This window comes from Parasteatoda tepidariorum, chromosome 10 (assembly GCF_043381705.1).
Source record: "Parasteatoda tepidariorum isolate YZ-2023 chromosome 10, CAS_Ptep_4.0, whole genome shotgun sequence".
Taxonomy (NCBI): Eukaryota; Metazoa; Arthropoda; class Arachnida; order Araneae; family Theridiidae; genus Parasteatoda; species Parasteatoda tepidariorum.
Window position 1 is genome coordinate 60,657,430 of NC_092213.1, and position 14,049 is coordinate 60,671,478.

Below are 14,049 nucleotides of genomic sequence, written 5' to 3' on the forward strand. Positions count from 1 at the left end.
TGTTGTGAAAAGAATCTTATTTAGTTGTACAAAGTACTTCAGCCAAAATTTGGGAGCCACGTAAGAGAATTATATATATTAGATCAGAAACACATCATTAAAAGGCAGAATGCTTTGGTGTTTTCAAAACAAAGCAAACGTTGCCACCGGCGGAAAAGAAATACAGCCAAAATTTGGGAGCCACGTAAGAGAATTATATATAATAAATTATTTAGATTATATAGATCAGAAATATCTAATAAATCTAAAATAATTATTTAACAAAAATAATAGTTTATATGATTGAATTAAAATATTTATCATCAAATACTAGTTGTCACTTTTTTTTCTTCAAAAACGCTACATTGACTTCAAAATTCTTATCTCTAGTAAGTGTTACGCAATTTTTAGTATTTCTTCATTTTCAGAACTTTTTAAATAAAAAGTTTACCTCATGCACAGGTGTATCTTTTAATTTTTCTTATTTTCTTTAAATTCTTAGAGTTCACTTCCATTATCTATAGTTTAAGTCTGTTCAATTATTATTTTTTTCGTTTTTAATTTCCTTCAACTCGTAGCGTTATCTTTATAGCATTAAGTAGAGCGAACTGCAACCTATTTTAACAAGATTCACACCATTGAAACAAGCACCAAAAATAAACCAAAATATTTTTTTTTTTCGAAATTTATCTAACATGAAAAATGTGAACCATTTGCCTTAAGCTATTGAAGGATGTAGTTCAAGTTCAAGCATTTTTATTACATATTCCTTTTTGTCCCTTTTACATTGGTCTCTTCGTGCATATTAAAAAAAAAATCACAAAAAAGTTCGCGGTTGACTGATTGCGGTAAGACATGGCACAAAACTGTTTTAGCAACATTTGAAATACAGAAATGTGACAAATTGTGGGAAAATGCAAATTCATTGTGATAATTGAGTTATTGTTACATAAATGTCTAGAAATCATCCCTGATTTTAAAATAACAAAAATGAAAAAAGATAGAATAAACTTAAAATTTGTATCCAATTTATCTAAATCTGTCGAAATGGTATAAATTATTGAACGATTCATCGTTTCTGTGATTTGTTATGGGAAAAAATGGGTACTATAACGACTGCTTTAAGAAATATTTTCCTATATTTTACTTTATCAATATGATAATTTGAGGTAGGAATGCATACGTTATTGACTATTAAGACTGCACCTTGAAATATTATCTGTAAATCTGGAAAAAATTATTTTATTAAGCAACCAATCATAACTTTGATGCATAAATTAGATAATTAGATTCTCAAATATTTTTTGCTCATAGTTATTGAGAAAACGCAAACCTTTTTTTTTCTTAAAATACTTTGCACATCCTCAGAACTATCGTTAGACTTTGCAAAGCCTGAGGCAAAAAATATGGCTTAGTCCCTAGGATTGAATTGAATATAGGATTTAATGGCACAAAGGACGTGCTGCACCAAGCAAAATGATAAAATAGATCTAAACTAAAATGCATGTTACACTTAAATTGTCGTGAAATCCAATTTGATAAAATGGTATAAGAGAATTAAATCACATGAAAGCTTAGTCCCTAGGAACTTGAACAACTTATTATCACAGATTATCTAGTGTATTAAAATCGATTTTAATTTATTAAATCGACGTCTAGTTTACAAAAAACGATTATATTATTTTTTTTAGAATGTATTTTTTTCCCACTCAATGTTATTAATTATTGTTTTATTTATTTTTTCTAATTCAGACTTGGGTATTTGCAACTAGAGAAAAAGACGATCACTAATACACAGACCTGTGGCCTAAGACCTCAGTGGCAGCTGATCGTTTATAAATAAGACGGCGTGTTAATCCACTTGAGTTAGAATGTTAATTAACGTGAAGTTAATTAAATACTACGCCATATCACCATCGAATTTGTTAAAATATAATTCTTTCTTGTCTACGTCTTTTACTTAACTTAAATTTATTATTTTTTTATGTATTTAATTGTAACCGTAATAGAATTTTGTTTTGTGTTATTGACAATTTCGATGCATTATTAGGTTTTTTATATGCTCTACGGGCTTGTCGTTATGTTAAGTAAGAAATATATATAGAAAGAATTGAAATAGTTGTGAAAGAATCGTTGTAAAAGAATATAGATTGTGTCACTTACGAGAATTGATACTTGAGTTTTGTTCTTTTTGGAAATAGAATGGAAAGAACAGTTGATAATGTAAACAAATGCCACGCTTCAACAACCAATCAGGATTGAGAAACCCAAACTACAGGTATGTCACTTGCAGGTATCCCATTATCGTTTACTTGTCTTAATTGTCTAATGTTGTCTATCATGGATATATAAAGCGTGCAAGTCGGTAATAGTTAGAAGTAAGGAATTATTCCTGGTTTAAATATGTGCTTAAATAACCATGTAAAAAATTTTAATATTCGATATTTTGCAATTTTATGATTTTTATTTCTATGAATAGAAATGTGAATACCATAGCTTGCAGGAGGTTATTTAGGACCTAAGTTATTACCTCTATATGATTCAAAAATTTCAAATAACAAATATAAATTATAAAAGAAACAATAATTATTTCAAAAAAATCTTTTTTTTTTTTTTTTTTTTTTTTTTTTTTNTATCACTTCTGCCAAGAGATTCTTTTGAGTTAAAGAAATGCGTGGGACCCTGATCAAATGTCCGGCTATTTATCTTTTGACGTTTTTGCAACATTTTGACGGTTTTGCACATTTGCATGGAAATAAGGATTGGTAACCATTAGGCTTCTTATACTTTGATTAATTATATGTTCAAAGTTATAGCCGTTAAGAAAAACTTATCACCAACAAAACCGTTTCATCCAACACAAAGAGTCGAAATAAAGTAAAGCAGAAGCGACATTTAATAACAATGAGGAAACTTCCGAAACAGACATATAAAAATAATTATTCCACGACGTAGATTAATTTTTCGAAAAAATATATGAAATAAAATTTTGTGTGATAGAAAATAATAGCTTCGATTTCTTCAATTTTATATTACATTTTCAGTTAGGGATAACAAAAAATTTGCAATAAAAAAATGCACTTTTCAAACCTTTGTTATGACACGTTACCCTCGGCGGGACTCGAACCCGCAATCCCCGGTTTAGGAGACCGATGCCTTATCCATTAGGCCACGAGGGCTCGAGACGATAAGGAACAGACGTGAATCTTGTTAATGTTGTTAATTATGTAAAGCTCAAACTTGGTATCTTTACTACGTTACTGTTTTAGGAACAGAGATAAAAAAAAGAACAATGTGCAGCGGCATTCAGCATTAACTTATGACAATTACAAAACAGACTCAATACATGGAGTACAAATTTGAGAATTAAACTAAAATAAGAGACTTATACCCTCGGCGGCACTCGAACCCGCAATCCCCGGTTTAGGAGACCGATGCCTTATCCATTAGGCCACGAGGGCTCAAGGCGATAAGGAACAGACGTGAATCTTGTTAATGTTGTTAATTATGTGAAGCTCAAAATTGGTATATTTTTATTAAATTTAAGAAATAGACTATTTCTTTCACATAAAACCTATCTTTAAACCACTATTTTATACTTTTTTCTTCAGTATATTAGATTGTAAAACTCGTAAAAAGAAAAAAAAATTGAGGTATCAAAGTCGCGATGTTGACAGGCTACAGATTACAAATCTTATCTAAAAGCAATTTGAAAGGGATGGAGAATCTTTTTAGTGATTAGTGTGCCAATTAAATACCAGTTTATTATTTCCAGGAGTCCAGTGTGCCACTTGTCGCATTTATTTTTAAAAATAATCTTTAAACCAAAACTTTTATTCCAAAATGCAGAATAACATTGCGCAATTGTATTTACTCTTTAGCTATTAGCTTGCTTCAAATGGAAATTGAATATTAAAAAAATGTTCAGTCAAGTATGAAAATTGGGCAAATTCTTCCAAAGTAGGCATTTTAAATATAATAAAATCTAGGTAATTAAAATTATGACTAAAAAAGATCAACGCGACTAAAACACAAATAAGGATAGCGAAATGAATATTATAGTTTCGGTTCTGTAAACAAGAACATAGCTTAGTGTTTTAACACCAAATGACAGAGAGGTCATTGCCCCGAAGCATTTTTGTTTTATTCAATGCAGTACAAAATACATCTAAGTTTACCCCAATTACCTTTATTTTTCACTGAAATATGATGTCCTCTTTAAAACGGTTCACTATATACGCTTTCCAATTTTCAAAATACATTCATTTAAGACTTACACTACATTACATTAAAAAATTACATACATTTAATTCGATTTCGTATAACAGTTTCTAGCAAATGATTATAAAAAATTCATCGATGAAAGTGTGTGAGTGACAAGTGTGTGAGGACTCAAATATTGTCAAAATTTATTACTTCATTTTTTTTAATAATTTAGACATTAATTTGGTATTTGTCTATACAAATAATTGCATTTATGTACTTCTTAAGAAAAAGTCAGTTTTCTCCACAACTTAGAATTTTATGGTAAATGGGAACTAGCATTTTTTTTCTGACACATTTTTGATTTTTTATATGCGGAAAAGTAAGCAAACATGTGGGGAAAAAATAAGATCAAGACATTTTGTTTTTGTGCTATTAAAAAATCAATTATTTTAGCTAAAACCAATTTTTTAAAGACAACATTTTCAAAGACTCTTGATTCTTTTTGTATTGAAAAATATAAAATTTAACATAGTGCGAAAAAATTGAGGTCGGAAAACTTTGAGCTAAAAAAAAAATTATAAGTATTTTATCTATAAAAACCAATATTTTAATGGCCGAAAACAAGAAAGACCCTCTTGTTATTTTATATTAAAAAAATACGATATTTAACATTATGAGAAAAGAAAGTGAGGTCATAAACTTTTCTTTTTTTGTTGTGCTACAAAAAATCTGGCAGTTTTTTTTTTTTTTGTCAAAAAACCACTTTTATTATTTTGATGACGAAAAAAAAAACTGATATTCTGTTTTTATGTTAAAAAGTATTTTTAAAATAAAATAAATGTTTACGAAATTTTTTTTATGTTCTCACATTTAATATTATGCGAAAAAAAACTGAGGTAGTAAAGTTATCATTTCTTAGTAGAAAACTCTTAAAATTTGCAAAAAAATTTCCCCAAAACGTATTTCAAATTTTTTTAAAAAATTAATTACATCTATATTTTTAGTATTTTAATAGCTCAAGTACTTATTTCTTTTTCCTCTCTAATGGCAGCAAAATTAAGACAATTGGCTCATAAATAGAAAAAAGATAGAAAGTACAAGCATGTAAGTCACCATCTGCACTTGCACCATTTTATTAAATTTAGTCAAATCTCAAAATGGCCTCCAAATCTTAGTTTTGATGCAAAACATTTGAAAAATTATTTTTGTCAATTTTCCTCAAGTACTTTTCCACAAAGAAATTTCATAAAAATTTGTGACATGGTGGCTATGAGATTATTTTATTTTGTTTCATTTCAAAAAGAAGGAGCCCTTTAATAAGAATGTGATATTTAAGTGCTATTAAGTCCATGTCGTATGCAAATTGCACACAAATGGAGGGAGAAATAATTTTGTATATTAAAGACGCTTTTAAATTGCACTACCATTATGTTAACATCGTTTATTCAAGATATATTATGCATGCATTACATAAATATAGCCTATATTTATGTAACTATTTCTATGCACAACTGAAATAGATATGAAATCTTACCGAGTAATGAGTTTTACACTAATAAAAAAACATTGCAGTATATTCTTATTTGTTAATACATTTAAAAGAACTTCGATTTTAAGCTACAAAAGCTGAATTTAACTAAAAATAACATTATGATGATGATAACACTCAATTCTCCAGTTATAAAACAATTGGTCAGCATTAGCCTGTTAATTCATTTCTAAAATAACACAAATAAGATTAATTTTTAAAGAGAAAGTTTTACCAATTAAGTTTAGTGTACAAAAGGCAGATCTTGATGCGTAACTATTATGCGTATCACTGCCTTCAATAATTTTAGTACATATAGATTTTGCTTTACTACTCATAGATTTTCGTATGATGAAGTGCCAGACAAAATTCCATGCATCAGCATATTGCTTCAACAAAAATACGAGACTACTCAGCGCTGCCAGCTTTCAATGCTGATGCGTAACTATTATGCGTATCACTGCCTTCAAAAATTTTAGTACATATAGATTTTGCTTTAGTACGCATAGATTTTTTTTCATGATGAAGTACCAGACAATATTCCATGCATCAGCATATTGCATCAACAAAAATGCGAGACTACTATATTTCAGGACAGCCAGCTTTCATTGTTGATACGTAATTATAGTGCGTATCATTGCCTTCAGTAATTTTAGTACGTATAGATTTTGCTTTAGTACGCATAGATTTTCTTATGATGAAGTGCCAGACAATAGTCCATGCGTCAGCATATTGCTTCAACAAGACTACGAGACTACTATATTTCCGTGCTGCCAGCTTTCAATGTTGATGCGTAAATATTATGCGTATCACTGCCTTCAATAATTTTAGTACGTATGGATTTTGCTTTAGTAAGCATAGATTTTTTATGATGAAGTGCCAGACAATATTCCATGCGTCAGCATATTGTTTCAATAAAAAATACGAGATTACTATATTTCAGGGCTGCCAGCTTTCAATGCTGATACGTAACTATTATGCGTATCATTGCCTTCAATAATTTTAGTAAGTATAGATTTTAGTTTAGTACGCATAGATTTTCTTATGATGAAGTGCCAGACAATATTCCATGCGTCAGCATATTGCTTCAATAAAAAATACGAGACTACTATATTTGAGGGCTGCCAGCTTTCAATGTTGATACGTAACTATTATGCGTATCACCGCCTTCAATAATTTCAGTACGTATAGATTTTGCTTTAGTACGCATAGATTTTTTATGATGAAGTGCCGGACAATATTCCATGCATCAGCATATTGCTTCAACAAAAATACGAGACTACTATATTTCAGGGCTGCCAGCTTTCAATGCTTTTTGGAAAATTTTCTTCTCTTGGTAGCTACGCTGATGATTCTTTATTTTGTAAATTTTATTCAAAGTTATTTTACTGTATAAGTTAGGATATGCTGTATAAGTTAGTTGTTTACTGTATAGTTGTAAAGTTAGTTTACTGTATAAGAAAAGCCACTTTATTCCAGCTCCTTTGTGGTGAGGCTTTTAAAATATTGGCAAAATTACCAAAAATTCCAAAAACTTTAGTTTTTAATTTTTTAACACTTTATGAAACATTTTATAAAAAGAGTAGTAGTTGGCAGCTTTGATATTATAGTATTTGGTGAGTTAGTGAAAGGAAAATGGGTAGCAAAGTGACCACAAAGAAGTTACAGGGATTGACAAGCAATAGAGAAGGGGGTGATAGACTCCTAGTAAAATTTTATCAGTGAACTTTCAAAATTGAATATAGAACTCGCAACTGTAGAATGGTATTCCTGGACAGTTTAATTCTCTTTAGATAGTCTAGTAAAAATAAAAATGAAATTTTTTTTTCTTCAAAAATCGACAGTGAATCATTAAGAGCTCCACTCAAAATAACAAATCCCATAACAACCATTTTCTTAACACCAGAACTATCTTAAAGACAAAATTTATTTTCAGAATATTTGTATAAAAAATGAACTGATACGAAGCATTATTAGTAACTTAAGCGTTTCTCCAACGCATCGATGCGCTGATAATAGTACTTATAAAACATAACGTGTAAGTAGTTAGCCGCATGACCTTATGCCGAAGTTCCGGAATTCCGATTAGGCTTTTAAACGATTTTCTGTCTCAATAAGCAAGTGATTTAAATTTTGATGCATGATGGAAAAAAAATTTCCGGAAGGCTTATTAGAATCGTTTATGCTTCCCAAGGAAATTAGGTTTTTGTACAGCCTGAGGCCGTGTGTCAGGGGAAATTTTGAATTTTAATTATTTTTAAGATAACGAAAATTTAAATATTTTTTAAAACATATTTATTGCGGTTTTATCGAATTCCTGGAATATGTTTGACGGCAAAGATCATTCATGTAACAGGGCTGAAATTTTTATAGTGATGGCTAACGCAGGTTGGAATCCCATCAATGGCTGGTTGAATCGTTTACTGATCCTAATCAGCATTCACATAAATTACCTCTTGTGGTAGACAAGGGTGGTCGCAACAACTTGAAAAATTTTGAAAAAAGTAGTTACAAATGTATCGTTTCAGATTAGTAATCATGAAAATTCTTTGACATTGTCGTTGTACCACAATTCTGGGATACTGCTGAGATATGATCAAACAAAGAAAAGCATTTTGCTTTATGAGGGAGCATTTTTAAATGGTTAATTTATAATTCTGGCGTAAAAACGAAAAATGGCTACACCACACCATTAACTTGGTATGATTCACTGATTCCTAATTTTTAAAATTTAAGTCCTTCGGTTTACAGTAATTCAAATCGCCTACACTGTATCAAATTATAAAATCCAATGTCCTACAAGTAGAACAAAATATTATAATGAGGTTTATCACCAATGAGTACATGTGAAGTAGGGTACTGGCAGCCAAAATAACGTTGTCTTCTATATTCAAATTCGTAGCACTGAATTAGAAAGTGTTTCACAGGTAAAAGCTCATGACAGCTAAAGCAGTCTGTTGAAGGTTCGCCTAATAGAAGGCGCCTGTGATTTTAGAAATTAATTTAGAAATACTATTCCAGCACAAATTTGAAATATTTGTGTTAGCAAGACAGCACTTCATCAGGGGACACACTGCCTGCCAACACACAGGAGCCTTTCTGTCGTCAGTGGTAATACTAAAAACTGACAGTGCCCTGAGTCCCCATAATAGATAAACAAGTAAGAAAAAGCAATTAGAAAAATGTAAATGTAAATGCAAGGAAAAATTAATGACAAACACAATTTAAAAGTACACAGAGTAAGACTTAATATTGATGCGCCCACATATAAGAAAAATAAATAAAGGCATAGTTACAGTTAGAATAACCAAATCAAAATAAAATATAAATTGCTTATAAATATAATTTAAAATATAATTCTGTATGCTTAATATGTGTGTGACCAATGCGTAAACGATTCATTATAACTTCATATTTCCTAGGCAAAGATATTCCCGAAAATGGTTCAATTTTCAGTTTAAGGACGTGCAATTTGTTGTTTGTTTCATCATCCCAGTTTGTTTTCCATCTTGATTGTAAAGTAAGACTTATTGTGTTATTAATATCAGAATAAATGAGTTGTCTATTAGCAAATATAACCGTACTTATAATTTTAAAAAACAAATAATATTAGTAAAATATTAATCTTCTCTTTACAGAGACGAAGACAGTTTCTACTCAGGCATCTATTTTTATACAACAATTTTTGCAACACTCACTAACGGTCGGATTGAGTTGTCATCCCTTCCCCCAGTCCTCTAACGCCAAGAAATTTAAATTGCTAATATACTAAAAACACACTATATACAAAAAAAACAACATTTAAACGAAACCAGATCAATATATTCTAATAAATAATAATTTTAAAAATATAAATTATAGTTAAGTTTGAACTACCGCTCTTTTTATAACTAATTCCATTATGGGTTTGCATATATAAAATTTGAAGAATGTGAATATGGGTTTAAACTCCCCGACATTTATTATTTTCTTAATGAATAATGCGTTGCTATAGAAACCTTTGCTTTAAATAATCATTAATGTAACCAGTGAACAAATGAGGAAGAAAAAACGAGAATATAAATTAATCGAATCAGTAGATCAGACAAAGAATAAATGTGCATATTATTGAAATCAATTTGTAAATAAATATAGAGTTTATAAACCTTTAATTTTAAGGCCATGAAGTCCAACATTTTTATCAATTGTTACTACTCTGTTATAATTCAACGTTTTTTTTTGCAATTTTTCTTTTAATATTGGATTAAAAGTTAAAAAATAAAGAAGATTTATAAATTTCATAATATTTGATAGTTACATTTCATCTGGTAATATTTTATCAGATTTTCTGCTAAAGAAAGCTATCAGATTTTGAGTTTGGTTAACACATTTTATGGTAAAAATTACTCCAGGCACATTAACTTTTTGGACAAAACAAACATAAAATTAAATATTTATCGGACCTATAAAATTATCTTAAATTCAAACAGTTGAAAATTTAATGTTTTGTTTAAACACTTACTTTTACATTTTATCACCAAATTATCGCGCCAACTTTTTCGAGGAAAATATATTTCTACTAGACATATATCAAATCAAAGTTGTCTGATATTTAGTCATAGTCAGGGTGAGCATAAGCCTCTTCTATCCGAATTTTTTCCCCATCATCTCTAGTCTCCACAAAGTGAAATAAACAATGTTATTGTAATAAAAAGAAATTTATTACCAATATCATTATTGGATTAAAAATCCTTATTAATGCCAAAAGAACATTACATTACTAAAGCAAATTTTATATTCAAAATCATTTACAATTTTTGTTTTAACAATCATTATTCTATGAAACCCCACGCCCTGCTAAGAGTGTCATTTGGCTGTTCCTATAAGCAATTAAGGACACCGATTACACTAATGAACGGAATTAAACTTAATCGTAATTGAACCAACTAACTTAGAAACATTAACAATGGAGGAATAAAAGCAGCAAAAATGCATGTCTTTTGTTGTCAACAATTACCTCGCATCCGTGACAGTTACATGACCATTCCTTCAATGTATGACAAATGTTTAATATTCATCAATTGTTCTTGGTGGCGTATTATGGAAAGACAATTAACTAATTAACCTACTCTATAAGGTTAGTTTAATATGGTAAGCAAAATCAACGCTACTTTATTTGAGAAAATTTTGTAATTAAAGAAAACTTCAGCTCAAAAGTTACAAAATGAAGAGCTTATTGTTAGTTACGTGAATTTGAAGAGTCTTTCTGCAAAACTCAATTAACATTCACAAAATTTTGTAATTAAAGAAAACTTCAACTCAAAAGTTACAAAATGAATAGCTTAGTTACGTGAATTTGAAGAGTCTTTTTTGCAAATCTCAATTAATTAACATTCATAAAAGAGGTAAGGTTTTAGAGTTTCAGAGTATGTTAAGGTCAACTTTAAGCATGTAATATTATAACCTTACCTTACCTTAGAGGTATAACCTTATATATAGATTTTCTGTACGATTTAAAATATTGGTACAATTTATGCTTTTTCATCTTAATTCTTAGATTTTTAAATTTAATTTAAAATAATTTTTAAACACCTTTAGATATAAATTAACTAAACATATATCGCACCCCAACAAGAAAAGTTGACATAAGTCAAAAAACAGGAATTTTGAGGTTATGTCAACAAAAAATATGTATGAAGTGCCCCATCAAGTTCAAAAAGTTTCACATCTCTAACTCACAATTTATCCAGCTGAGGGCAGTTGTGTCAATTTCGTGTCTATTTCAAAATAAGTTTTATAGTACTCTTTAAGCTGATTTTTCTCAAATGCTTCATTTTAGAGTTATGACACTGCTCTTGCCAGAGTGCAACATATCAATACAAGATAAGCATACATTCGTGCTGCAGTTTATCACTATATATAGCTTTCTGATTCTTCGTGGTTGGGAATGTATAGTAAACCTTTTTCTGGGGAGTTACAGCATCTGGCTGCAACTGCGAGGGTCCTTAGTTCAAGCCCTGTCGTCAGTCAACGAAAAACTCTCACCAGAGTGTATTTAAGCTCTGACAAAATAAAAAATAAAAAATATTGCTGTATACAATCCTAATTCAATTGTTATTTCACTGCCACTAGAGAAAATCATCCTTGCAAAAAGTAAGATTGGTTGGAATTGAATTGAATTGAATGTTGGGTTTAATGGCACAAAGTCCACAGAAGGACATGCTGCGCCAAACAAACGGTTTTAAAATAAAATCCTAGGTAGATGTATACTACAAGTTTTTCCCATCAAAAATCACACGTAATTTATAAAACTGAATACAACGAAACCAACGCATTCAAAAGTGAGTAAAACAAGATAAAATTTAAATGTAGTTAAGTATCATAAAACAGTTGTATTTAAAGCTGAATAAAATCACATAAAATTTTAAATAGGATAAAACAGTTATATACAGTTAAGATTGGTTGGTAAATCTTTACATAATGTGGTTTTCAATCGAAAAATAGTGGCCAGGATAGCCTGGTTAGCAGGGCGCTGGACTCACGTTTGTGAGAACGGGGGTTCGAATCCAACCGGCTGAAGACTCCCCGTGTAACAAAAGGTGACTGATGCACGTTAAATCTGTCTGGTCACAAAGTCTTCTCATAACAAATCAATACCTCTGGAGATACTGAATTGGACGTTGATCGTTCTCTGATTCAGGTCAAAATTACGATTTGTGGACCAATGAATGTAAGTATGAATGGGTCCGCACAATAAACGAATGTGATGTATGGGTGTGGCAGAAGTCGAATTCGTGGCTAGAGATGGCGCCACAGGAAAACAAGAACAATCGCACCCTCTCTGCCTTAATGGCCGACGACATTAACAATGAAAAAATATGTTTGGGGAACGAATTACAATTCTTTTAAAAATTAAATTAAATGTAACTAACCCAGAAACTATCCCACAAACATCACCAAAAAATGGGATATTTCTAAACAAATTTTTTGCTAGATTTAAATATTTATTGTACTACAGAGACTTTAGTAATGTACGATTTGTTCCATATATTATCGATGAAGTTAATCATTCATCCATTTCATTTGCTCCGTAAAACTACTGTTCACTTTAGTGGTTGGTTTAAATTGGTTTACATGGTTGGTTTAAATGGTTACACAAAAATGGTTTAAATCAATTCCTTTATAAGATATCTTCAAATTTGCTCAATACAATACTTAAGTTCTGTTGCAAGTAACACAGAGGTTACTAAATAGAACGCTACACTGTAAACCTTATTGAAACAACGTGTATAAGACGGCTACTAGCACGAACGGAAAAGAATACATTGATATTTATTTCGTTTCTACACATTAATATGTTCTAAATATACGTCGAAAAATTAGGTTAACTATTCTTTTCTGGCAGTCTATTTTTTTTTTGTAATTGTGAAAACAAAACTTACCACTTGAATCGTAACGATCTATTTCTATTAAAAACAAAAAAGTTATAGAAATTAAAAGAAAACATAGTGAAAGTAGAACTTCGAAAATGAGACTTATTTTAAACGAGGACAAAGACAATTTTTTTTTTATTTTTTGTGAAAAATTCTTCACGACTTGACAGTCAATTATCGACAAACTTCGTGGTCAGCCAAGCACACTTCTATTTAAATCCAAAGAACAAACAAAAAGTAACAGAAAACACCATTGTTTTTTATTGCTATTTATGAACTTATCAACAATTCAATCGCTGCTTAACTAATTTGCGCCTTCTTTTAAACTCCATTATCGTCTGCCCGTGTGCAGTGAAGAGAAGTCAAGCAAAAACGAAGCGAATTGAAGCGAATCTTTACAAATGTCAAGTTGAAATGGCTATAAGAAAAGAATTTATAGTAAATTAGGTCATTTAATTAAGCTTGAAGGAAGCTAAAGAAAACATCGTCTCCTGCAGTGAAAGGAAGTGAAATGATTGAATTTTTTTTTTTACTCTTTTATTAGACTCGAGTACAAATGCTACGTAACAAACGTAATGGAAATAATTTAGTTCCTCATTTTTTTGATCTTTAAGGTCGCAGACCTTGCTTTTCTGCTTGACCTTGACCTTCTGTTTATTTTACGTTTCGGAATTTCTTGTAAATATGACGAAAGGGTACAAGATGAATATTAATATTTATATATCTATCTTAGAGGTGAGCTCCGGCATAAAATTAAAATGAACAGTTGGCGCAATTTGTAATGCGTGTCGGGAATAATTATTGAATAAGTAAAAAGAAGCAAGTTTTAAGAGCTTTTAACCTACAATTGTAAGATATATTAACAGATCAACCGGAAATAAGATTCGAAAATTAAAAATTAAGGGCTATATATATATATATATA

At 30.0% G+C, this 14,049-nt stretch overlaps 1 protein-coding gene and 2 non-coding genes across 3 annotated transcripts in view; all 3 read right to left on the minus strand.

Annotated features, from left to right (window-relative positions):
- Positions 1-14,049, minus strand: part of LOC107457501 (serine-rich adhesin for platelets) — a 53,719-nt gene that overhangs the window by 14,671 nt on the left and 24,999 nt on the right. The gene's annotated exons all lie outside the window — the stretch shown is intronic.
- On the minus strand, positions 3,086-3,158 carry TRNAR-CCU (transfer RNA arginine (anticodon CCU)). The gene has a single exon. It is a non-coding gene; the product is annotated as a tRNA-Arg (tRNA).
- Positions 3,368-3,440, minus strand: TRNAR-CCU (transfer RNA arginine (anticodon CCU)). Its single transcript has one exon. It is a non-coding gene; the product is annotated as a tRNA-Arg (tRNA).